The 26,968-nt window shown below is 40.1% G+C and overlaps 1 long non-coding RNA gene across 1 annotated transcript in view; it reads right to left on the bottom strand.

Annotated features, from left to right (window-relative positions):
• Positions 1-26,481, bottom strand: part of LOC104975941 (uncharacterized) — a 30,060-nt gene extending 3,579 nt beyond the window's left edge. Inside the window, exons 1-3 of the long non-coding RNA XR_003032809.2 lie at positions 23,278-26,481; positions 20,695-20,784; positions 18,536-18,614 (exon numbers count right to left, since the gene is read on the bottom strand). This is a non-coding gene — a long non-coding RNA (uncharacterized lncRNA). The remainder of the gene's footprint in view (positions 1-18,535; positions 18,615-20,694; positions 20,785-23,277) is intronic.
• Between the last annotated feature and the right edge of the window lie 487 nt (positions 26,482-26,968).

Below are 26,968 nucleotides of genomic sequence, written 5' to 3'. Positions count from 1 at the left end.
CAGCCAGGAAACATTTACAATGATGTTTTCAACTGAAGTCTTAAGGCACATTCAAGTGTAAGACTAGGGGCTGCTGATTCATCTAACACAGCTTTATCTTCCTTTTTATTTATTTGGTGGCTTGTTGATTTGGGTCTTTATCAGAGAATGAAGATGCCTTATCTATCTAAAGCTTGCTCAATCAAGCTTCCTCATCAGTTCAGTTCACTTCAGTTCAGTCGCTCAGTCGTGTCCAACTCTTTGCGACCCCATGAATCGCAGCACGCCAGGCCTCCCTGTCCATCACCAACTCCCACTTCCTCATAAGCCTCTCTAAATGGATGAAATGTCAGAAGACATGTTTTGAACAAATTCATTTGGAGGAGATTTTTCCTTGGGAATTTGTATATTACGTTAAATTTAAAATTATTCCTAGGGGTTAGATGTCTTGGGAATCTTGATGAAGAGGGATCTATTATTTTCCATTTCTTTAAAAAAAATTTGATTAATGTGCTCAATGTTTGATTTGACATTGACATGACAATTTGACATTGACACATGATTCCACACACACAGAGGGAAAATACACTAAATCATCTTGATATGTTCTTGGCCTGGAAAATAAAATCTAGATTTATTTAAGCATCTGAGTGATTGAGAGCACTATTGACCTCCAGATAGTCACACTTATTTAGATTATTCTGTCCTTTTACCACCATTTCAAACGATATTCAGAGCTCAAAAAAAGGGACAAAAATGGATTAAGAGACTTCTTCATGATTACAATGGTTATAACTTACTCTAGGAAAAGGAGAAGATAGGAACTTGGAAGTTCAGCAATTAAGAATGGGATACTGAGTGCAAATTTCCCCCCAGAAAAGTCAAATAATCCATCCAAACTGGCTACACTGTTTTGGTTCCATTCTTTCTGCATACATCTGTGATGCCATTTTGTGTCAGGGCACAAGAAGTTTAGAACATGCTCAATGTTCACAAACCCATCCTTAGACATTTGCACATTTAACTGTGCATCAGTACACCTGGACACTTTTGGTTGGCAGGATTGGTACCTAGCTCTGATATTGGATTACTGACTTTCCCTTGTACCCTCATCCCCTTATTGTTTATTTATTAAAAATTTTTGGCCTCAACAGTCCCAGCTTCTTGATCTTGGATATTCTTTTTTGGTTCAATAATTTCATAAGAAACTCTAACCATAATGGTTTTTAATCTTTTGTTTGTTTTGATCTGGTCTGAAGCCATTCTGATACCAACCAGGATTCTTGACCTTCCACAATCAATAGACATTGACCAGAAGCCAGACAAGAAACTCAGGCAAGGCCCTGCAGCTGGACACACCCTTACCCTCACCCTGTAAAGGAACCAAGGCAATCTCTCTCCCAGAGAGCAAAAAACACAACAGATTCCCTTGCTCACTCTCTGAGGGAGGGGCAAGCTGGTTCCTTTACAGGGTGAGGGTAGAGGTATGTCCAGGAGTTGGGTGGGAGTGGGTAGCTTAGGTCTTTTGTCTACCCCTTGAGTGGTATTGTACAGGAGACAGGGATCAAGACCATCCCCATGGAAAAGAAATGCAAAAAAGCAAAATGGCTGTTGGGGAGGCCTTTCAAAGAGCTGTGAAAAGAAGAGAAGCAAAATGCAAAGGAGAAAAGGAAAGATATAAGCATCTGAATGCAGAGTTCCAAAGAATAGCAAGAAGAGATAAGAAAGCCTTCTTCAGTGATCAATGCAAAGAAATAGAGGAAAACAACAGAATGGGAAAGACTAGAGATCTCGTCAAGAAATCAGAGATACCAAGGGCACATTTCATGCAAAGATGGGCTCGATAAAGGACAGAAATGGTATGGACCTAATAGAAGCAGAAGATATTAAGAAGAGATGGCAAGAATACACAGAAGAACTGTACAAAAAAGATCTTCACACCCAAGATAATCACAATGGTGTGATCACTCACCTAGAGCCAGACATCCTGGAATGTGAAGTCAAGTGGGCCTTAGAAAGCATCACTACAAACAAAGCTAGTGGAGGTGATTAAATTCCAGTTGAGCTCTTTCAAATCCTGAAAGATGATGCTGTGAAAGTGCTGCACTCTATATGCCAGCAAATTTGGAAAACTCAGCAGTGGCCACAGGACTGGAAAAGGTCAGTTTTCATTCCAATCCCAAAGAAAGGCAATGCCAAAGAATGCCCAAACTACCTCACAATTGCACTCATCTCACATGCTAGTAAAGTAATGCTCAAAATTCTCCAAGCCAGGCTTCAGCAATATGTGAACTGTGAACTTCCAGATGTTCAAGCTGGTTTTAGAAAAGGCAGAGGAACCAGAGACCAAATTGCCAACATCTGCTGGATCATCGAAGAAGCAAGAGAATTCCAGAAAAACATCTATTTCTGCTTTATTGACTATGCCAAAGCCTTTGACTGTGTGGATCACAGTAAACTGTGGAAAATTCTGAAAGAGATGGGAATACTAAACCACCTGACCTGCCTCTCGAGAAACCTGTATGCAGGTCAGGAAGCAACAGTTAGAACTGGACATGGAACAACAGACTTGTTCCAAATAGGAAAAGGAGTTCGTCAAGGCTGTATATTGTCACCCTGTTTATTTAACTTCTATACAGAGTACATCAGGAGAAACGCTGGGCTGGAAGAAGCACAAGCTGGAATCAAGATTGCTGGGAGAAATATCGATAACCTCAGATATGCAGATGACACCACCCTTATGGCAGAAACTGAAGAGGAACTAAAAAGCCTCTTGATGAAAGTGAAAGTGGAGAGTGAAAAAGTTGGCTTAAAGCTCAACATTCAGAAAACGAAGATCATGGCATCTGGTCCCATCACTTCATGGGAAATAGATGGGGAAACAGTGGAAACAGTGTCAGACTTTATTTTTCTGGGCTCTAAAATCACTACAGATGGTGACTGCAGCCATGAAATTAAAAGACGCCTACTCCTTGGAAGGAAAATTATGACCAACCTAGATAGCATATTGAAAAGCGAGACATTACTTTGCCAACAAAGGTCCATCTAGTCAGGGCTATGGTTTTTCCAGTAGTCATGTATGGATGTGAGAGTTGGACTGTGAAGAAAGCTGAGTGCCGAAGAATCAATGCTTTTGAACTGTGGTGTTGGAGAAGACTCTTGAGAGTCCCTTGGACTGCAAGGAGATCCAACCAGTCCATTCTGAAGGAGATCAGCCCTGGGATTTCTTTGGAAGGAATGATGCTAAAGCTGAAACTCCAATACTTTGGCCACCTCATGCAAAGAGTTGACTCATTGGAAAAGACTCTGATGTTGGGAGGGATTTGGAGCAGTAGGAGAAGGGGACGACAGAGGATGAGATGGCTGGATGGCATCACTGACTCGCTGGACGTGAATTCGAGTGAACTCCGGGAGATGGTGATGGACAGGGAGGCCAGGGGTGCTGCAATTCATGGAGTCCCAAAGAGTTGGACACGACTGAGCGACTGAAATGAACTGAACTGAACTGGGTGGTACTGAGTGCAAAGGGCATGTGCAGTACCCTGCTTATGCTACTGGCTCTTCAGAATTGGCAGTTGGAGTTTTGGGTCTTTTTGTATCTTTTGTCCAGAAACTGCCCCAGCTGCACAGGCACAAGTATTTTTAGTCTCTTGTAGTTTCTTTGTATTTTGTAGTTTGAGTAGATGTTTCTCCAGGTGCAAGCTTTACAGCAAAGGGTTCCAGGTCCCAGGTTCCAGCCTGTCTTAATTCCTTCCCGTGTGTTGCACACACAGACAATTCCTTGGGCAAGGCCTGTCCGAGTGTGGGCCCAGGAACAGATTGCACTGTGATTCCAGACTCACCACAAGTAATTGCCAGTCCCATGGGGGTAGCTCCTTGACCATGTTCCAGGCCATGAACCACACCCATGAATGGATTTTCTCATGTTAGCCATTGTTTAACAGAGAAAACTGGACCTACGAATGTGGTAAAAACAGTGCAAATTTATGCTCACTCCTGGGAAAAATAAGTCATAGCATGCATATTACTGAATATTTGTCAGTTGTCCGAGCTTTAGGGTTTTCTTTAATTATTGCTATTGGGGGGGTGGGGAAGAGTAAGTTTTAAGCTCCAAATTATTTTTTTAGGGGCTAAAAAGATGCACATTAAAGCAATATCACTTCCCCGGTATAAGGAAGTGACACTGATTCTGGAAGGTAAAACCAGCTTCCTAGCTGCTTTAGAGGTGCTAGTTGCTTCGATGTACTTGCAGTCTAAGTTGAGTGTTCATGACTTTCACTTCTGCAGTTTTCAGCTAGAGACAGTGACTATCCACAATGTGTAGTAATGAAAATTTTGAATAATACATTGGAGAGAATCACTTAGCTCTGGAGAGTCTGGCCCATTCCCAATCTGAGCTGCTTAAGTAATCCAATAGAAGGTAAGCTCTTCCAGGACACCAGCAGACTCTATCTTGTTTACAGTTGTATTTGGCACACAGTATTTGACATGATTAATGCTTGCTGAAAAGAAAATGAATGAATCTGACTCTTTGCTCACTACTTATCGAATAGATGTCTGTTGTAAAAATGATAAAACTTGATAAAGGCAATTAATTTTATTGTGAAACTAACCAGGAAACTGACGCTGTTCCATGGAAATATGACACTGAAGAAAGTCCATATTTAGACTCTCTGTATGTAGACTATATTTATGAGTTTGTCATAATTTTTTCAAGAATTTTTTTTTCCTCTGAATGCCTCTTTTATGATAGGTATTACACTAGAAAATATGAAAACAGTGGTGAGAGCATTGATGATCTGTTCTATTCTAAAAATGAGCAGGTTATGGATTTCTTCTTAGCTTAGTTTTATACCTGAAGGTCGTCTTCACATCGGAGAAGGCAATGGCACCCCACTCCAGCACTCTTGCCTGGAAAATCCCATGGACAGAGGAGCCTGGTGGGCCGCAGTCTGTGGGGTCGCTAAGAGTTGGACACGACTGAGCAACTTCATTTTCACTTTTCACTTTCATGCATTGGAGAAGGAAATGGCAACCCAGTTGGACATGACTGAGCAACTTCACTTTCACTTTTCACTTTCATGCATTGGAGAAGGAAATGGCAACCCACTCCAGTGTTCTTGCCTGGAGAATCCCAGGGACGGGGGAGCCTGATGGGCTGCCGTCTATGGGGTCGCACAGAGTCAGACACGACTGAAGCGACTTAGCAGCAGCAACAGCAGCATCTTCACATGTGTGTTTGGGTAGGGGTTGGGGAGAGAGGCATGAATAGGGCTGACAAATGGGAAAGTCTTTCTAATTTTGCAATTTTGGAAAGGGATCTGTTCAAGGGATTAGTTATCTGTGGTAGAGACACATTGGCTCCTAATGAGATTTAATTTCTAGAGAAACCAGATGGACTTTCGAGTTAAGCCTCATGAGAGTCAACTGAACACAGCCCTTTCCTTCCCTCAGAGGAAAGAGAGAGAAGGGAGAAGAAGAGGGAAAAAGGAAAGGAAGAAGAATGGGAGGAAGTGGGAAGAAAGGGAAGAAAACAACAGGGAAGGGAGAAGGGAGAAAGAAAGGAACAATCACTTTATTTCAATAGGTCCAATTCCCATTTTCTTCATTTTGTCAGCACCTCAAAAATCTTTTCATTGCACTTAATGACTCAAGATTACAATGACCATTAATATGGAACAAAACCAGAAGTTCAAGTGAGTCAAGATCATTTTCTGCCTTATTTTTCCTCAGAATTATTTCTTGTCCTCCTGGCCACTCATGGATGAGTGCTCAGTGGACTTTTCCTCCACTGCCCACCAGGCTGCCTGTCTTCATGGAGAGGCCTCGTTGCCCTTGCTGTTCTCATTTCTCTGTCTCAGGAACACCACCTTCCAAGGGGGCCTCCCCTTGATTCCTCCAGTATTACCCAATTCTTTATAGTGAAACGAGCCTCCCCTTTGGAACTAAAGGCAAACAAGGTTATTCCTGTTTTCCTTCATTCTTCCTCCTACTCCAAACAACCAGAAGCAACCCAGACTACTTTTTAAATAAGTAACAATTCACATAAACAGGATATAATCATAACTGAAATGTTAGCTTCTTAGTACTTTGAGTGTACTACTTGCCGTTTTGGGAAATCCACGGGACTAGGTCCATGGGTGTAAACAGTAGGAAAGTTGGCATAGAAAGTTTAAAACACTATTTCCAGGGAGAATAGGAAACAGCAAAGACTCTGTGATTTCTACCCAACTTTATGTATAACACAAACTAGAAGCTGTCATTTTAATAAAAAGCCAAGAGTTTATATGCAAGTCCATGCATGGCTCCTTTGAAATATGGATCCTAATGGTGATTGTTTTCATTTTGCAGAGTATATGGAAGCAGAGCAAACATTCTTAAAGCTTCGCATTACATGAAGCTCTGCCATAGCCAGACACTAACTATGCAGAAGCTTTATTTTTCATCTGGCATGGCAGTGCCATTTATGGTGTTGAAATACTACCTTATAGCTTGGGTAGGTAGATACTATCCTGAGCCCAAATCCTTCCATCATCTGCCACTGCAGCCCCACCCCTCCTCAGGACCTTTCTCAGAATCTCTTCGTAATCTCTTTGTGTCTAAAGAGGTAACATGCAGAACATCAAGGGACACCCAGACCTGGGCTTCAGCACCATGACCTGTGTGACGTTGTTGCCTGAACTGCTGGTTGTAAAACATATTTGAAAGTTATCCTTGAAAAGGATTATTTCAATGCATGTGGCTTGACCAAAAATATATATAGAGAGAAAATACAAAGAGGATTAGAAGAAAGAGAAAAGCAAAATTACTATAGATGAAAACAGGATCATTTTCAAAGTTGGCACTCTTACCAGTTGCTACTCATGAGGAAAAATGATGCAATTTCAGAGCCAGACTGCATATCATTTGTATTCTTTTTGACAATGACAATATTCTAGATATTACTTGCATTTCTGAAATAATCTCATAATTTGCCTTCCTCCACCAGGAGACTTGATCCATGGAGCTCAGCACAGAATCTGGCATGTACTATATGTGTTATATTAAGTGTAGGTCAGGAAGCAACAGTTAGAACTGGACATGAAACAACAGACTGGTTCCAAATAGGAAAAGGAGTACATCAAGGCTGTATATTGTTACCCTACTTATTTAACTTATATGCAGAGTACATCATGAGAAACACTGGGCTGGATAAAGCACAAGCTGGAATCAAGATTGCCGGGAAAAATATCAATAACCTCAGATATGCAGATGACACCACCCTTACGGCAGAAAGTGAAGAGGAACTAAAGAGCCTCTTGATGAAAGTGAAAGAGGAGAGTGAAAAAGTTGGCTTAAAGCTCAACATTCAGAAAACTAAGATCATGGCATCTGGTCCCATCACTTCATGGCAAATAGATGGAGAAACAGTGGAAACAGTGGCTGACTTTATTTTTGGGGGGCTCCAAAATCACTGCAGATGGTGATTGCAGCCATGAAATTAAAAGATGCTTACTCCTTGGAAAGAAAGTTATGACCAACCTAGACAGCATATTCAAAAGTAGAGACATTACTTTGTCAACAAAGGTCCATCTAGTCAAGGCTATGGTTTTTCCAGTGGTCATGTATGGATGTGAGAGTTGGACTATAAAGAAAGCTGAGTGCCGAAGAATTGATGCTTTTGAACTGTGGTGTTGGAGAAGACTCTTGAGAGTCCCTTGGACTGCAAGGAGATCCAATCAGTCCATCCTAAAGATCAGTCCTGTGTGTTCATTGGAAGGATTGATGTTGAAGCTGAAATTCCAATACTTTGGCCACCTGCTGCAAAGAGCTGACTCATTGGAAAAGACCCTTTTGCTGGGAAAGGTTGAGGGCAGGAGGAGAAGAGGACGACAGAGGATGAGATGGCTAGATGGCATCACTGACTCAATGGACATGGGTTTGGGTGGACTCTGGGAGTTGGTGATGGACAGGGAGGCCTGGCATGCTGCAGTTCATGGGGTCGCAAACAGTCGGACATGACTGAGTGACTGAACTGATTAAGTGCTCAAAAACTATTTGTTGAATGAAAGTGATTTCACACTTTCATCCTTCCGTTCCAAAGGATGATCTCCCAGGGTTTTTTATATTCTAAGAAAATAAGAAGACGTTTTATAACATAGATAAGATACATGTTTATTCAGTGATTTACTTAAGAAATATTTATTGTGTATTTACTATAGGCTGAATGCTGGGACTATAGTAACGTGGGACAAATTTCATTCACCCCTTTTACAGATGACTTGTACAAGTTTATGTGCCTGGCAAGTGATAAAATAGATCTGGAACTTCAATCATTTTTGGAAAAGTAGCTGTATTTATCATTTCAGCTTTGCTACAGCTGCCTATTTATGTGTGCTCAATTCATTTGCAAAGATGAGATGTACTTTCTATATAGGTAAGTGATAGATTTTGAGTACTTTTTTGTTTGTTTCACTCTAGATGTACAGATCTGTAAGTAATAGATATATTTCTGGCAAGTTGAATGTACACATAAATGTTATGAAATGAGTCATGTTTTTAGTGTAAAAGAAATATGCCCCTTTTTTTGCAAGACACAAAACAGCTTTGTGTCTTGTTTATCTTTTGATCCTCAGCACCTGGGATACTGCCCAACATGAAAATACTCAATAAACAGATTAACTAAATAATAGACATGTGCTTTCATGAATCACCCAGGACTCCTAAAGAAACTTATGACCTCTGAATGTGGGTGTGATTCGCTCAGGTTGTCAGACGTAGAGGGTGTAGGTATCTGGAGATGGACATGCCAATCGGAGCCTTCACTGCTGCTACACTAAGTCGTGTTATCAATCACCGTTTAATGTTCATGGAAACTCACTGGGCACCTTGTGTGGAGCACGGAATACAAAGATGAGGTAGACTGGACTCTGCCTTCAAAGGGTTTCTATTTAAATGTTTTATATTGACTTTGATGGTGAAGTATAAACTACTGCTATAGGAGTACTCAAAGAATATCATAGAGTTCCATGGTTTTCAACAGCTCTGAGATCCCACTCCTTTACGAGAATTTCAACATGAAATTCTCTTCATGTATAACTGCTTTGGGACAAGGTAAATGCAATAAATACAACATGAAGATTCTGAAAGAGGTCTTTCCTGTGCATCTTTATTCTAAGCCACAATTACTTATTAGGAAAGTGAAGTCGCTCAGTTGTGTCTGACTCTTTGTGACGCCGGGGACTGTAGCCTACCAGGCTCCCACATCCATGGGATTTTCCAGGCAAGAGTGTTGGAGTGGATTGTCATTTCCTTCTCCAGGGGATCTTCCCAACCCAGGGATGGAACCCAGGTATTCCTCATTGCAGGCAGATGTTTTACTGTCTGAGCCACCAAGCCCTCACTACAGAGCCTGTGCTCTGCAACAAGAGAAGCCACCTAAATAAGAAGCCACCTAAATAAGAACCACATCTAGATAGGCCCTGCTCGCCACAACTAGAAAAAACTCATGCAGCAACAAAGACCCAGTGCAGCCGATAAATTAAGGGGGAAAAAAAAAGACAGTTCATTTTAACTGGGCTAATGGGGCAAGAACCTGAAGCGCTGGCTACTGGTAAACTCCTTGGATAATGTCCTGAAGAACAGCCCCAGCTTGTTCAGTTCAGTTCAGTTCAGTCTCTCAGTCGTGTCTGACTCTGCGACCCCATGAACCGCAGCCCGCCAGGCCTCCCTGTCCATCACCAATTCCAGGAGTACACCCAAAATCATGTGCATCGAGTCGGTGATGCCATCCAGCCATCTCATTCTCTGTCATCCCCTTCTCCTGCCCCCAATCTCTCCCAGCAAGAAGGTCTTTTCCAATGAGTCAACTCTTTGCATGAAGTGGCCAAAGTAATGGAGTTTCAGCCTCAGCATCAGTCCTTCCAATGAACACCCAGGACTGATCTCCTTTAGGATGGACTGGTTGGATCTCCTTGCAGTCCAAGGGACTCTCAAGAGTCTTCTCCAACACCACAGTTCAAAAGCATCAATTCTTCGGCGCTCAGCTTTCTTCACACTCCAACTCTCACATCCATACATGACCACTGGAAAAACCATAGCCTTGATTAGATGGACCTTTGTTGGCAAAGTAATATCTCTGCTTTTTAATATGCTATCTAGGTTGGTCATAACTTTCCTTCCCAGGAGTAAGCGTCTTTTAATTTCATGGCTGTAATCACCATCTGCCATGATTTTGGAGCCCAGAAAAATAAAGTCTCACACTGTTTCCACTGTTACCCCATCTATTTGCCATGAAGTGATGGGACCAGATGCCTTAGTCATGTGTAAAAATTTATTAGGGAAAGAAGCAAATTCCATGATACATCCAGCCTATCCTTGTCCTAATCTAATTTCTGACCAGTCAGAAATATAAGGTAAAACTTTATTTTACTAGCAGCATTTTGATCTCCTTCTTCCTCAAACAACACTTTTCAGATATACCCTGACCTCCAACGTTCTCTCCAGCTCCAAAAATTTGCAATGTCACAATTCCAAGAAAACTTTTGAAAAATAGAAACTCTGAAGTCTTACCAGAATCCTTTCCTAAATTAAACAATGCTTATAAATGCAGTAGTCACCCTCAAAATAATTTATTCTCCAACTTAAAAATTTCACACTACATTTCTTAAAGTGAGTCATATTTTGCAAAAAAGAAATTGTTACATGTTATTCATACTTCTCTGCTTCACATTCTGGCGCTGAGTTAGAGAGTGGTCAAGGAATCATTTTTTTTTTTTTTTTTTTCTGTTTCCTTAAAAAATTCAGTGGTCCATGTCAGTTTCTTCTATGGCTTTGCTACAACTACTGGGTAATTATCTGAACACCAGCTGTGGCTTCCTTTGAAACTTTTTGGATATGGCTAGCAAGCATGAGTTCAGACGAAATTACATTTATCTGCTGTTTCCTGTCCTCTAACCAAATGTTTTGACCATTTGTTTAACTTAGAAGGGAGAGGCTGCTGTTTCTCTCTTCAGTAATTTACTTTTGCCAGGATCATAGCAAGTGTTCCGAAGGTCCTGAATAGCGAGATGGTTTGCCAGGTGTCATGTGCAGAGTCCTTATTTCCTGTCCAGGAATGTGATGCAAACTTGGCTCTTGAATCATGGATGTTTTTTGAAACATATTTGTATGTTTAGGGAAACAGATGAAAGAGTACATGTCATTTCAGTAAATACTCTCCCCCCCGCCACCTCTAACCACAAACAATAACTTAGTCTGGGAGTCCCAAAACTTTTATCCTGAATGCCCCTAGACTAGAAAAAAAATGATAATATTTTATTATTATATTGTGGCAAATTAAGGTTCTAAAAATCTTGCCCAGGGATCCACGCCTACGATGCTGTTCTGTATCGTAAAGCTATGATTCTGTCTTCACCAAGGCTCTTTTACATTTGAGTTAGTCATGTATCATTTAACCACCAAGATTCTCTCATGGTAGCCCTAATCCCTGTCTTAACCCACAAGACACTGTGTTTTCTCCTGGATGTGACATTTCATCTCCTTCTTTCAGTTTCCTGAATCCAGCTACCTGTCTTCTGGGTCTTTCTTTGCCTCTGCTCCTTGAATCATCTTTTCACTCATGATCCTTGAATTTAATGGCAACAGCTGCCTTTTATTAAACTCTTCTCTGGGAGGAAGTTTAGCAATGAGGTTAAGACCATGATCCTGGGGTCAGATTCTTGTGTTTTAAAGCCTGAGGATGCTACTAGTAACACTGGGGCTTACCACAGTTTCCTCGTCCATTAAGTGAGGCTAACAATTCTACCTCCTTCACAGCACTGTATGAGAATTAAATACATAATACACATAAAGTACCTTTGCTGGCAGGCAGTAAACCATGTTTAATGTTCAGTTCAGTTCAGTTCAGTCGCTCAGTCTTGTCCGACTCTTTGCGACCCCATGAATCGCAGAACGCTAGGCCTCTCTGTCCATTACCAACTCCCGGAGTTCACTCCAACTCACGTCCATCGAGTCAGTGATGCCATCCAGTCATCTCATCCTCTGTCGTCCCCTTCTCCTCCTGCCCGCAATCCCTCCCAGCATCAGAGTCTTTTCCAATGAGTCAACTCTTCACATGAGGTGGCCAAAGTACTGGAGTTTCAGCTTTAGCATCACTCCTTCCAAAGAAATACCAGGGCTGATCTCCTTCAGAATGGACTGGTTGGATCGCCTTGCAGTCCAAGGGACTCTCAAGAGTCTTCTCCAACACCACGGTTCAAAAGCATCAATTCTTCGGTGCTCAGCTTTCTTCACAGTCCAACTCTCACATCCATACATGACCACAGGAAAAACCATAGCCTTGACTAGACGGACCTTTGTTGGCAAAGTAATATCTCTGTTTTTCAATATGCTATCTAGGTTGGTCATAACTTTCCTTCCAAGGAGTAAGCGTCTTTTAATTTCATGGCTGCAGTCACCATCTGCAGTGATTTTGGAGCCCCCAAAAATAAAGTCTGACACTGTTTCCACCATTTCCCCATCTATTTCCCATGAAGTGATGAGACCAGATCCCATGATCTTAGTTTTCTGAATGTTGAGCTTTAAGCCAACTTTTTCACTCTCCTCTTTCACCTTCATCAAGAAGCTTTTTAGTTCCTCTTCACTTTCTGCCATAAGGGTGGTGTCATCTGCATATCTGAGGTTATTGATATTTCTCCCAGCAATCTTGATTCCAGCTTGTGCTTCTTCCAATCCAGCATTTTTCATGATGTGCTCTGCATAGAAGTTAAATAAACAGGGTGACAATATACAGCCTTGACGTACTCCTTTTCCTATTTGGAAACCAGTCTGTTGTTCCATGTCCAATTCTAACTGTTGCTTCCTGACCTGCATACAGGTTTCTCAATAGGTAGTTCAGGTGGTCTGGTATTCCCTATCTCTTTCAGAATTTTCCACAGTTTATTGTGATCCACACAGTCAAAGGCTTTGGCATAGTCAATAAAGCAGAAATAGATGTTTTTCTGGAATTCTCTTGCTTTTTCGAGATCCAGCGGATGTTGGCAATTTGATCTCTGGTTCCTCTGCCTTTTCTAAAACCAGTTTGAACATCTGGAAGTTCACGGTTCATGTATTGCTGAAGCCTGGCTTGGAGAATTTTGAGCATTACTTTACTAGCATGTGAGATGAGTGCAATTGTGCAGTAGTGAGCATTCTTTGGCATTGCCTTTCATTGGGATTGGAATGAAAACTGACCTTTTCCAGTCCTGTGGCCACTGCTGAGTTTTCCAAATTTGCTGGCATATTGAGTGCAGCACTTTCACAGCATCATCTTTCAGGATTTGAAAGAGCTCAACTGGAATTTCGTCACCTCCACTAGCCTTGTTCATAGTGATGCTTTCTAAGGCCCACTTGACTTCACATTCCAGGATGTCTGGCTCTAGGTGAGTGATCACACCATTGTGATTATCTTGGGTGTGAAGATCTTTTTTGTACAGTTCTTCTGTGTATTCTTGCCATCTCTTCTTAATATCGTCTGCTTCTATTAGGTCCATACCATTTCTGCCCTTTATCGAGCCCATCTTTGCATGAAATGTGCCCTTGGTATCTCTAATTTTCTTGAAGAGATCTCTAGTCTTTCCCATTCTGTTGTTTTCCTCTATTTCTTTGCACTGATCCCTAAGGAAGGCTTTCTTATCTCTTCTTGCTATTCTTTGGAACTCTGCATTCAGATGCTTATATCTTTCCTTTTCTCCTTTGCTTTTAGGAATCAGCGAACTAAAATGGACTGGAATGGGTGAATTTAACTCAGATGACCATTATATCTACTATTGCGGGCAGGAATTCCTCAGAAGAAATGGAGTAGCCATCATGGTCAACAAAAGAGTTCGAAATGCAGTACTTGGATGCAATCTCAAAAACGACAGAATGATCTCTGTTTGTTTCCAAGGCAAACCATTCAATATCACAGTAATCCAAGTCTATGCCCCAACCAGGAATGCTGAAGAAGCTGAAGTTGAACGGTTCTATGAAGACCTACAAGACCTTTTAGAACTAATACCCAAAAGAGATGTCCTTTTCATTATAGGGGACTGGAATGCGAATGTAGGAAGTCAAGAAACACCTGGAGTAACAGGCAAATTTGGTTTGGAATACGGAATGAAGCAGGGCAAAGGCTAATAGAGTTTTGCCAAGAAAATGCACTGGTCATAGCAAACACCCTCTTCCAACAACACAAGAGAAGGCTCTACACATGGACATTACCAGATGGTCAACACTGAAATCAGATTCATTACATTCTTTGCAGCCAAAGATGGAGAAGCTCTATACAGTCAGCAAAAACAAGACCAGGAGCTGACTGTGGCTCAGATCATGAACTCCTTATTGCCAAATTCAGACTTAAATTGAAGAAAATAGGGAAAACCACTAGACCATTCAGGTATGACCTAAATCAAATCCCTTATGATTATACAGTGGAAGTGAGAAATAGATTTAAGGGACTAGATCTGATAGAATTCCTGATGAACTATGGATGGAGGTTCGTGACATTGTACAGGAGACAGGGATCAAGACCATCCCCATGGAAAAGAAATGCAAAAAAGCAAAATGGCTGTCTGGGAGCCCTACAGTAGCTGTTTAATGTTAGCTTATTATTATTACTGTTCAGGCATTGTGGTAGGCAGCCTCTAAGATGGCTGCATTGATACCTACCTCCCCTGCCCTGATGAAACTCCTCCTCTTGAGTGTGAGGCAGACTCAGTAATTCACATGACTAAGTGGTGGGATATCACTTCTGAGATTAGATTATAATGACTGATTTGTCCTGAGCTCTCTCAGCTTTCTCTTAGAGTGCTCACAGTGGGGAATGCCAGCTGCTATGTTATGAGACAGTCCTCAGAGAGGCTCATGGGTGAACTTAGAAGCAGATCCTCCAAGATGGGCCTTGAGGTGGCTTCAGCCTCAGCTAACATCTCAATTGCAGCCTTGTGAGAGACCTGGCATAGCACCCCCTAGATTCCTGACCCATGGAACTGGTGAGATAATAAATGTTCTTTGTTTCCAGTTTGCATGTTTTTGGGTACAGTTGACCCTGAACATCACTAGGGTTTAGTGGTACCTATCCTCTGGTCACTGGAAAATCTGATTATAACTTACAGTTGGCCCTGCTTATACATGGTTCCTCCCTATCCTCGGATCATGTGGTGCTGAAGTACATACTTAATGGGAAAAAATCCATGTGTAAGTGGACTCATTCAGTTCAAGCTCATGTTATTCAAGGGTCAACTACAATTTGTTACATAACAATAGACACCTTGGAGAAGGAAATGGCAACTCACTCCAGTATTCTTGCCTGGGAAACCACATGGCCAGAGGAGCCTGGCAGGCCACAATCCACGGCATCACAAAGAGTCTAACACAACCGAGTGACTAAACAACAACAACACAGTAGATGACTAATACAAATACTATGCTAAATCTTGTCTCATAAAATAGCTCCTTTGTCTTCACAAACACAGAGAAGGGTAAGAAACACTACCCAGATTACAAATGAGGCAATGGAGAGGCAGAGCCCTTGAGTCGCTTGATTACATATAGCCAGTACTTGTTCCTAGCCCAAATTTGAATACTAATCTTTCCGTCTGCTATCTCATCCATTAGGTTTATTGCTTCTCCCCCGAAGCAAATTAATTCTTTCAGTTTTTCATTCCTTCAGTCAATTAATCAATCATTCAACCGTTATGTGCTGGGCACTGCTCTGAGGATTACAGTGATGAAAAAGATTGACACAGTGGTGACCTCATGGAGCGCCCGTCAGTGAGGAGAAGTAAAAGACATATTATGATAAATTCACATCATAGTAAGTGCTGTGGCTGATGTAAACAGTGTGACAGGATGAAGATCAACAGGGGCAGGGGTGAGAGAGTCACTCAGACTGCAGAGTTGGTCGAAGGCTGAAGACTGAAACAGGAGACTGAGTTAGCTTTGGGAAGCCTTTCAGAAAGAGCCATCTAAGAAAATGGGCCTCTCGCTCCTTAATTTCCTACTCCTTGGTTTTCTACAATATCTTTGCTCAGACGCTACAGTCATGTCTGACTCTTTGCAACCCTGTGGACTCTAGCCCATCAGGCTCCTCTGTCCATGGGATTTTCTAGGCAGGAACACTAGAAAATGGGTGGATTGCCATGCCTTCCTCCAGGGGATCTTCCCAACCAAGGGATCAAACCTTGTCTCCTGGCAGAGTGGCTTTATCTCAGAAGTACCCCAAGCCCCCAAGAATTGTTCTCCCTTTAGAGAAAATTAAAAAAAAAAAAAAAAAAAAAAACCTTGTCTCCTGTTTCTCCTGCGTTGCAGGCGGATCTTTACTGGTTCTTAATACCACAACGTCCAACCTTGGAACCTTACGCAACTCACCTTGGATTTGCTTACTGCTTGGAGTTACATTATGTTCATCATTGATGAATTCGAATTGTTCACATTTGTATCAGCCCTTTAAGATTGTTCCATATTCTCCTTTGTAAATTTGAAAATACTTACCCAATTTAAATTTACCACCATATCCCCTCAAACTTTTGTTTTCTTTATACCTGTGCCAACCCCCAACTTTATATTGGGATTTGTCCCTCTGCTCATAAAGGGATTATAATTGCAATTTTGCAGCTGTCATATGTGTTGCCTGGCACATGGAATATTCTAGAATGACTTGTTAATGTTGATAAATGTAAAGATGTTTGCTGTAAAGTCATTAAAGTCCAGAGTAATAGTATCCGAATTATAAGAAAAAAATTCAAATATCCATTAAATAGTAAGAAATAACTCCTTGTTCTCATGGGAGCTTACATTCTGGCCAGAGTCCAAACCCTCATCTTAACTATGAAGAATAGTATATTAATGAAAATATATTTTAGCTAACATTCCATTTCCTGAACATAGTCTTTTAGAGTGGACAGTTTATAACATACTGGGTTTGAAATACAGATGGTTTTTATTTTAATTGATTTGAAAATGCAAATAAGTAGGACCTATCCCATGTATAGAAGATGAGAAAAGATATGAGGGTTGGTGAGGAGACAGTAGGAGAAAAATATGGGAAAGAAGAGAAAAGATGGAAAGGGCAGTAATCCAAGGGATATGGGAAAGAAGAGAAAAGATGGAGAGAGCAGTGGTCCAAGGTGATCTTGCCATGAATTAGATTTTGTATTAACAGCTGCAAAGACAGATGAAGTGATGCTTAAAACAAAACATGGATGCCTTCAAAACAAACTTTGCATATTGGCTCAATAAAGAAAAGTTGGCATTTACTTGCAGCTTTAATATTGCCCATGATTTTCATGGCACTTTGGCTATAAAATTCAAACCTAATTTGTACACTCAACATGGTCATTCCTTATGTCAGAATTAAAGCCCTTTTAACTGAAATTGAGTCCATCCTTGCAGTACATTCTATTGGCTAAAGTACTAAATAGAATGAGGGTTGTCTTTAATACAAATTGAGACCTTGAAATGGTTTATAAAGGAGACTAAAATGTAAGCAATCTGGTCTGAAAATAACCATTGAGGAACTATAGCTGTTTAAGCAGCTATGCTGCATGGAGTGTACAACTGGTCTTTTAACTGTTGCAATAAATACATTGGTTAAATCACTCAGTGTTATATTTAATAAGTTGATCTGTTTAATCACTGCCACAAACAGCCTCCTATTGAAATGGTGGTGCTTTCAGTTTCATTCAGCAAATTTACCTTCAGTGAACTTACAAACTACAAGTGAATTATTGAGTTTCCCACAGGGAAGTCTCATTGCTTGTGCATTCTAAAAATTCAGACATGTTTGAAGGGATCTCTTTCAATAAGTAACAGGAAGATTTTCCTTAAATAATGCATGAGAGGCACCTATTTCACACTTTTAGGATTATCTGCTAATCAGACTTACCAAGCTTCTTTCATGCAGTGTACCAGAAAATGAAGAGTAAAAAGGTCTGAACAGATACTTTTTAGAATCATTTGTGATAGAAATTGACGTATTTGTATGTGTGTATGTGTGCCAACAAAAACAATTGACCAGATACAGACTTAAAGAAGGGGCAGGGTTCCAGAATTATTTAGAGGTTTTATTTGCAAAAGTAGAAAATCTTTGTGAGGTTATAGAATTATTATCAAATATTCAGAAATAGTCTCTCTCAGTTGAACAACAATATCTGATGAGAATCAAATCAGTCTTTGTTAGACTAGGAATGGGTTCGTGCTAATTCGGCAGCTTTCTGTCATGTGGGGGCCAACCTTTCTAAAGTTGAGCATTTCAAATTTCCAAGCTGCTGTTGAAGCTACATTCTCTGACCATTTCAAAGAGTTTTTCCTTGTGCAAATTATTTGCCTTTTCTGAGGCTTGGATTAAAGCTGACCTTAGGACATTATTTCTATGCATGTCTAACAGACAATCTACCCAGACTCTTGACTTTTCCTGAAACAATGTGCCTGAAACCTGACTATCCACACACTGAATTTCCCTTTATCACTGGGCAGTTTTTTTTTTGTTTGTTTGTTTTTGTTTTTTGTTTTTTATCTACAATGCACTCAACACATAAAACTTCTTAGCTAGACTAACCTTTATTTCTTGATTGACTTCTGGATAAGTATCCCAAGGTACTCAGGGTATTGGTCTTCTTTATCTGGTCTCTTTCATCCTTGAAATAAGCAAGAAGTTTCAAGATTAAAAAAGCTGGCAAGCATAAATATTAAGCCACATTTCTTATTTCAATACTCACTAGAATTAGAGAATCTTACAGATGCAAGAGATCCCAGAAGTCACACTGATCAGCATGGTTAACTTGGTAATTCATGACTCCTGAGTTAGTCTAAGGCTGATAATGTCTCCTTTGGCCATAGTCTGTCCACATATAATATTAGGTTTTGAGGACTACTGGAGTGTTCTCTTAGGTGATGGGGTATAGTTTCATGACATAACATTATGAAATAGAGGCAAATATTTGTGTAATGCCTACCATGTGCTAAGCAGTATTCTAGCACTTCATATAGCTCATTGAACTCACATGTAACCTTCGTGACAACTCTTACCATATACTATTATTTTCCACACTTTACATATGAGGAAACTGGGGAGACTAAAAAACCTGGGCAAGGTAAGACAGCTAGTAAATAGGAGAATCAGGAGTCAGATCCTGGCAGCTTGGTTCCAGACTCTATGCTTAACAAGTACCTCAATAAAATAAAAGGAATTCTTATATCAAGTAATGATAAATTTATAGAGGTACCATTGCAAAAGCCCATAAAGTTTTTTTCTGATCTCCCTGAAGGCTTTGTGGTGATCCATCCACTCACTCTTTTTCATTGCCTTTGAGAATGGCCAGCGTCTATTTACAAAGTTGTTAGCAATCATTAGGTATGCCACTTCTGGACAGGAAGAGTACTACTCTATGGAAAGATAACCAGCTTATTTGTGGCTTCAATATATCTGAGACGTGGTTTCAAAAACTGTAAGCTATGACCAATAGCTCACAGCTGTACTGTGGTCAAATGCGTCTTTACTTTGTGAAGATTATGTAGGCAGCTCTTCTCTGTGGGTGTGTGATTCTTGATCCTAGAAATTACTTCTACAACTAGACTTCTTCTTGGAAGAGGTCATGGCAAAACACTTCAGTGTTCTTGCCTGGGAAATCCCATGGACAGAGGAGCCTGGCAGGCTACAGTCCATGGGGTCACAAAGAGTTGGACATGACTGAGTATATACATACACATGCACACATGATTTCCATATAATAACTATACACTCAGAAGAATGCCTACTACGAAAAAGGCTGACAATAGCAAGTGTTGACAAGGATGTGGGTCAATCAGAATTCTCATATATTGTTCACAAGAATAGATTTTGGCACAGCCATTTTTAGATGGCTGTTTGGCATTATCTACCAAAGATAAAGATAGGCTTATTTTTAAATTTTCAAATACCACTTCTAGGTATGTAACCAACAGAAATGCATACACATGCTTATCAAAAGGCCAGCACCAGAATACTTTTTACAGCACTAATTGTAAAAGCCCAAAGCTGGAAGGATAAAAAAGATAAATATGCATCGGCACAGTAGGCAAACCAACTGTGATACAGTCACACAATGGGATGCTACATTGATCTACAGATAGGTGCAAAAATATGAATCAGTCTCACAAACATACTGTTGAGTAAAAGAAGCCAGACCAAAAAGCCATACATACTGTATGAGTCACTTTATGTAATGTATGCAAACTGGTAAAACCTCTGAGTGCTTTAAGCTTATCCCCTGGATGGGCAGAGATGGGGAGGGGCATCAGGAGATTTCTGAGTTCCTGGTGGTGTTCTGTTTTTTTTTTTTTTTTTAGGGGGGGTGCTAGTTACATGGATGTAATCAGTTTATTAAAATTCTGTTGAGCTATACTCTAAAAAGACTTCCCTGGTGGCTCAGACGGTAAAGCGTCTGTCTACAATGCAGGAGACCCGGGCCATCCCTGGGTTGGGAAGATTCCCCTGGAGAAGGAAATGGCAATCCACTCCAGGACTATTGCCTGGAAAATCCCATGGACAGAGGAGCCCGGTAAGCTACAGTCCACGGGGTTGCAAAGAGTCGGACACGACTGAGCAACTTCACTTTCACTTTCATACTCTTATGATGTGCACACTTTTCTGTAGGTATGTTATATGTTAGTAAAAGATTTTTTTTAAAAAGTTATAGGCATGCAGTTTCCCCACATAGTCTAGTGAATAGTACATACCATCAGTGTTTCAAGACAGTGAGTGAGTCTACTCTTCCTCAGAGAATGACTCTTGATTCTGGGAAGAAAGCCTGGCCAAATCCCATCACCCTTTAACCAAACAGAACCAAATAGGCAGAAGTGAATATTTAAAATGTAATCAACCTCTTTTTCAGATTTGTAAAAATGTTTGGATTAAAGAATAAATAAACAGGGTTTTCAACTAGAAAAACTGTCCCATTTTGACCTTCATATTAATTTTCTAGATAGTTTAACTTGGAATTAAACTTTTATGTGTCCATGGGGGCGTGAGGGAATGTGTTTGAGTTGTTGTATACTAGTATTCAGGTTTCCCAGATGGTTCTAGTGGTAAAGAACACAGTGCAAGAGACGTAAAAGATGTGGGTTTGATCCCTGGGTCAGGAAAATCCCCTGGAGGAGGGCATGGCAATCCATTCCAGTATTCTTGCCTGGAGAATCCCATGGACAGAGGAACCTGGTGGGGCTCAGGGTCTGCAAGTTCTCAAAGAGTCGGACACGACAGAAGCAATGTAGTATGCATGCAGGCATGCTAGTATTCCTAGCAGCATAACTTGCAGCCTGAGTCTCTTCTGAAAAAATAATATGTGCTTAATTTATTAAAATTCTAGAGTATTCAGGCTTTTTCAAACCAATAAAAGAGACACATATTGAGAAATAATTCAAGTTGACTATTCTACAATTTTGTGAATAACATATAACACTGTGATTAATGTTCAAGATGCATTTCTCTTAGGAATTCAGATTCAACTTGTTTTGCCTAAGGTACCATTCTGGATATTTCATATTCTTCATCTAATTTTGATTGTAGCTATAGATAATGGTTTTGGGTCTTTATTCTCATGATACAGATAAGAAAACTGAGGCTATTGAAATTGTCTTGCTCAGCAAGAATTCCGACTCCAAATCTAAGCCTTTTCTGTCATACTAGTGATCCTCAGAGATGATATTTTAGAGACTGTCATTGCTGAGAGATCCAGGAGACAGGAAGTCTTTTGCTATGCTGACAAAGGCGCCATCCTATGCCGATGAATAAACAGATGTTAGGCTAGAAGATGGAGAAGGCAATGGCACCCCACTCCGGTACTCTTGCTGGGAAAATCCCATGGACGGAGGAACCTAGTAGGTTGCAGTCCACGTGGTCACTAAGAGTCGGACAAGACTGAGTGACTTCACTTTCACTTTTCACTTTCATGCATTGGAGAAGGAAATGGCAACCCACTCCAGTGTTCTTGCCTGGAGAATCCCAGGGACGGGGGAGCCTGGTGGGCTGCTGTCTATGGGGTTGCACAGAGTCAGACACGACTGAAGTGACTTAGCACTAGTAGCAGGCTAGAAGAAGTGGGTACAGAGATGGAACATGGGTGGACAGAGCTTGCCAAGCATTTCCATTCCTTTCTATTGAGGGCGAGGTCTAGGTAAACAAAATCCTATCCAAGTTTTTTTTGTTTGTTTTTTTTCTGAATCAGACATGATTTTGACTACCTCAATACAGGGGAATTTAACAATCCTTTTTCTGCTGCACCAAATGTTGATAAAAAGGAACAAACCACAGGGCCCCTTTTTGTCCTATGGTCTTGACCTTGGAATTGCTAAAGAATGTTTTCATATTTCTTTGTCACAAGTTCTGTTGGAACTGAAGAGAGAAGAAATTAAATTCTGTAAACAAAGTTCAGAAAGACGCCCTTTAGTTCCAGGAAAGAATTTACTTCGGCTCTGCATTCAATCTGGTTTGAATTGGCAGCTGCAACATCTTTGGGAAGTCCCTAAGTAGCTTGGAGAACTGATGCTACATAAAAGAGTAATTGCTGTCATTTGAAATAATTAATGTTTGAGTCCTTGGGTGGTATTGTGAGAAGCAAAATATTTATTAGACTGGCCTGTATATGTAAGGAAAAACTAGACCCCGGAGACAGTAACATTAAAAAAAAAAAAAGAAAGATAAAAAAGAATAATGACCTCAACTCTCTTCCTATTACAGAAAGGAGGAAAAAAAGCTACTGGGATGACAGACATTTTATTCTTTGTGCCTTTTTCTTGAAAACAAAAACTGGGACATGGAATAGCAGCAGGACATGGAATGAGTTAGTTATTTGTCACTTTGTCCTTGTATCTCTCCTTAGCTCTTGCAATCTTAGCTCTAACTGCATGTCCACTTCGAAATATTATTCTGCATGAATTTATTTCACTGTGTGTGTCTGGTGAACTTTTTCTCTATCTTCTGTTTCTCTATCTTGAATGTGAATTGAGCAATGGCTAGACTTTGGTTTGAAAGGTCAGCCTTCAAGAGGCTTTTAATTTCCCTCTAGCCTCCAGGACTAACCCCTAAGTAACTACCATAAAAGCTGATCCCAAAAAGCTTTCCCAAAGAGGGGTCAAGGTTTCTGAATTTTAAATCCTGGCCTGTCATTTGACCAAAAGTTTTCCTGGTTTGTGCACTTGCTTATATTTGGTTGTTTACTTCAGAATAATTACATAATTCTAATTGAGCCAAACTGAAGCACATCTGGGGAGCAGCTACCCAATAACTGCTCATGGAGTGAATGAATGAATTGGCTTACTTACCTAAACCTTGTTTCCATCTTTGGATCTGAGAACTAGTGCTTGAATTGACCCTTCCACGTTTGTTCCAAAACTTGTATGCTGCACCAGCATGTCTGGTTATTGTCATCTTGGATAGTCCTCTGAAATTTCTTTAATAAAAGGATGAATTTAATGAATATGCAACTAGCCCATAACAGGGGTTACAAACTAACAGTTCATTGGCCAAATCCACACCCAAACATTTTTTATTTGACTTTCAGAGTCTTTTAAGGTTTTTAATTAAAATTTAGGAGTTGGGGATTTTACCCAAAAATATAGATTCTAACTGCTTGCAGTAGATCTATATTTTTCCCACAGCATCATATGGTGGATCAGAATATCAGCTACCTGTTTCAGCAAGTCATGAGCCCTACACTTTACCCCTATTCATGTCTGCCCTAAGAGGAGATGCCGTTAATGATTTTATTTGCTGTTACTCTTCAAATCGGAGAAGGCAATGGCACCCCACTCCAGTACTCTTGCCTGGAAAATCCCATGGATGGAGGAGCCTGGTGGGCTGCAGTCCCTGGGGTCGCTAGGAGTCGGACACGACTGAGCGACTTCACTTTCACTTTTCACTTTCATGCATTGGAGAAGGAAATGGTAATCCACTCCAGTGTTCTTGCCTGAAGAATCCCAGGGACGGGGGAGCCTAGTGGGCTGCCATCTATGGGGTTGCACAGAGTCAGACACAACTGAAGCGACTTAGCAGCAGCAGCAACTCTTCAAATATATGGTAAATATGTATTTCCCTGTACCACAAGTTTAGACTAAGAGCTGTATAATTTTAGAAAAAATGGAAATAAGTATGTGTTTTTCTTTTAATAGGAAAATAAATTCATTTACAGAAATGTATCATTTTTAATTTGCCTGGCCCATTTGAGTATTTGATTTTACAACTCTTGCCCTAGTGTCTTTTTTCTGTGATAAAGATTCTATGCTTTTCATTTCTCATAGCTTTACAAAAGCTAGAACCCAGAGAGAGAACTACTGTTTTCTGTAAAATAAATCTTTATTATTTTTATTTTTCCTATCAGTGTTCTTCTGAATAGTGATAAATTTAGATTAAAAGCTTATCAGAGACTGCTGACAGAGTGGTAAAAATCAAGGAGATGGAGTTATAGATAGGACATAAATAAATCCAGTCCATGGCGTGAGGACCTGGGGTCACATATGGGGCTGAGCCAAGCTGGAGGCAGGCAGGAAGCTGAGAACGGTATCACAAAGATCAGATAGCAACCAAGTCAAGAATTTACTGGAAGAACCAAGTCAGAGCTCAGGAAACTCAAAGAGGAAAACATGTTTGGAACTTGTGTCCCGCCTAGGTTTTAACACTTCAGCACACATAGAAACTTGAGGCCAGGTCGGTTATTTTTCATCTTTTTTCTTAAAAATCATATTCTAATATCTTCCACTATATAACTTAATTACAACATAAAAATGGTTTCTTCAGCAATTTTTCTAACAGTATACATTAAAGTATAACACGTACAAGTATGCAGCTTAAGGATTTTTTAAATAAGTGAACAAACCAGGTAATCAGCATCCAAGTTAAAAAATAAAACATTGCCAACATCTTCACGGCCTTTCTAGGCATTATCCTTCTAAGGCTGACCACTATCCTTATATAATACATAGGTGATTTTTCTTGTTTTCTAATTATATATATATGGAATATGCAGTATTTACTGGCTTTTTTGATTCAGTATTATATTTGTGAAAATCACACATTGTTGCATGTAGCAATAATGTTTTGTTTTACTGATATTGTATGAAAACACCATGATTTATATATTCATTCTACTCAATGTATATTTGAGCTATTGTTCTCCTTGTCTTTTTCATTTTAGCTATTCATGTAATTGTGAATAATCTGTAAAGGTGAGCACCTTTTCTTATGTTGATTTGCCATTTGAATATTTCTTTTTGAGAAGCATTTTTTCATGTCTTTTTCTTTTTTGTATTTTCTTTTTTTTTTATTTTAAATTTTATTTTATTTTTAAACTTTACAAATTCTGTTAGTTTTGCCAAATATCAAAATGAATCCACCACAGGTATACATGTGTTCCCCATCCTGAACTCTCCTCCCTCCTCCCTCCTCATACCATCCCTCTGGGTCGTCCCAGTGCACTAGCTCCAAGCATCCAGTATCGTACATCGAACCTGGACTGGCAACTCGTTTCATACATGATATTATACATGTTTCAATGCCTTTCTCCCAAATCTTCCCACCCTCTCCCTCTGCAACAGAGTCCATAAGACTGTTCTATACATCAGTGTCTCTTTTGCTGTCTCGTACACAGGGTTATTGTTACCATCTTTCTAAATTCCATATATATGTGTTAGTATACTGTATTGGTGTTTTTCTTTCTGGCTTACTTCACTCTGTATAATAGGCTCCAGTTTCATCCACCTCATTAGAACTGATTCAAATGTATTCTTTTTAATGGCTGAGTAACACTCCATTGTGTATATGTACCACTGCTTTCTTATCCATTCATCTGCTGATGGACATCTAGGTTGCTTCCATGTCCTGGCTATTGTAAACAGTGCTGTGATGAACATTGGGGTATACGTGTCTCTTTCCCTTCTGGTTTCCTCAGTGTGTATGCCCAGCAGTGGGATTGCTAGATCATAAGGCAGTTCTATTTCCAGTTTTTTAAGGAATCTCCACACTGTTCTCCATAGTGGCTGTACTAGTTTGCATTCCCACCAACAGTGTAAGAGGGTTCCCTTTTCTCCACACCCTCTCCAGCATTTATTGCTTATAGACTTTTGGATCACAGTCATTCTGACTGGCATGAAATGGTACCTCATAGTGGTTTTGATTTGCATTTCTCTGATAATGAGTGATGTTGAGCATCTTTTCATGTGTTTGTTAGCCATCTGTATGTCTTCTTTGGAGAAATGTCTATTTAGTTCTTTGGCCCAGTTTTTGATTGGGTCATTTATTTTTCTGGAGTTGAGCTCTAGGAGTTGCTTGTATATTTTTGAGATTAGTTGTTTGTCAGTTGCTTCATTTGCTATTATTTTCTCCCATTCTGAAAGCTGCCTTTTCACCTTGCTAATAGTTTCCTTTGATGTGCAGAAGCTTTTAAGGTTAATTAGGTCCCATTTGTTTATTTTTGCTTTTATTTCCAATATTCTGGGAGGTGGGTCATAGAGGATCCTGCTGTGATATATGTCAGAGAGTGTTTTGCCTATGTTCTCCTCTAGGAATTTTATAGTTTCTGGTCTTATGTTTAGATCTTTAATCCATTTTGAGTTTATTTTTGTGTATGGTGTTAGAAAGTGTTCTAGTTTCATTCTTTTACAAGTGGTTGACCAGATTTCCCAGCACCACTTGTTAAAGAGATTGTCTTTAATCCATTGTATATTCTTGCCTCCTTTGTCAAAGATAAGGTGTCCATATGTGCGTGGATTTATCTCTGGGCTTTCTATTTTGTTCCATTGATCAATATTTCTGTCTTTGTGCCAGTACCATACTGTCTTGATATCTGTGGCTTTGTAGTAGAGCCTGAAGTCAGGTAGGTTGATTCCTCCAGTTCCATTCTTCTTTCTCAAGATAGCTTTGGCTATTCGAGGTTTTTTGTATTTCCATACAAATTGTGAAATTATTTGTTCTAGCTCTGTGAAGAATACCGTTGGTAGCTTGATAGGGATTGCATTGAAT

Source organism: Bos taurus, chromosome 26 (assembly GCF_002263795.3).
Source record: "Bos taurus isolate L1 Dominette 01449 registration number 42190680 breed Hereford chromosome 26, ARS-UCD2.0, whole genome shotgun sequence".
In the NCBI taxonomy this organism is placed as follows: Eukaryota; Metazoa; Chordata; class Mammalia; order Artiodactyla; family Bovidae; genus Bos; species Bos taurus.
This window is presented reverse-complemented; position numbering and strand designations above follow the sequence as displayed.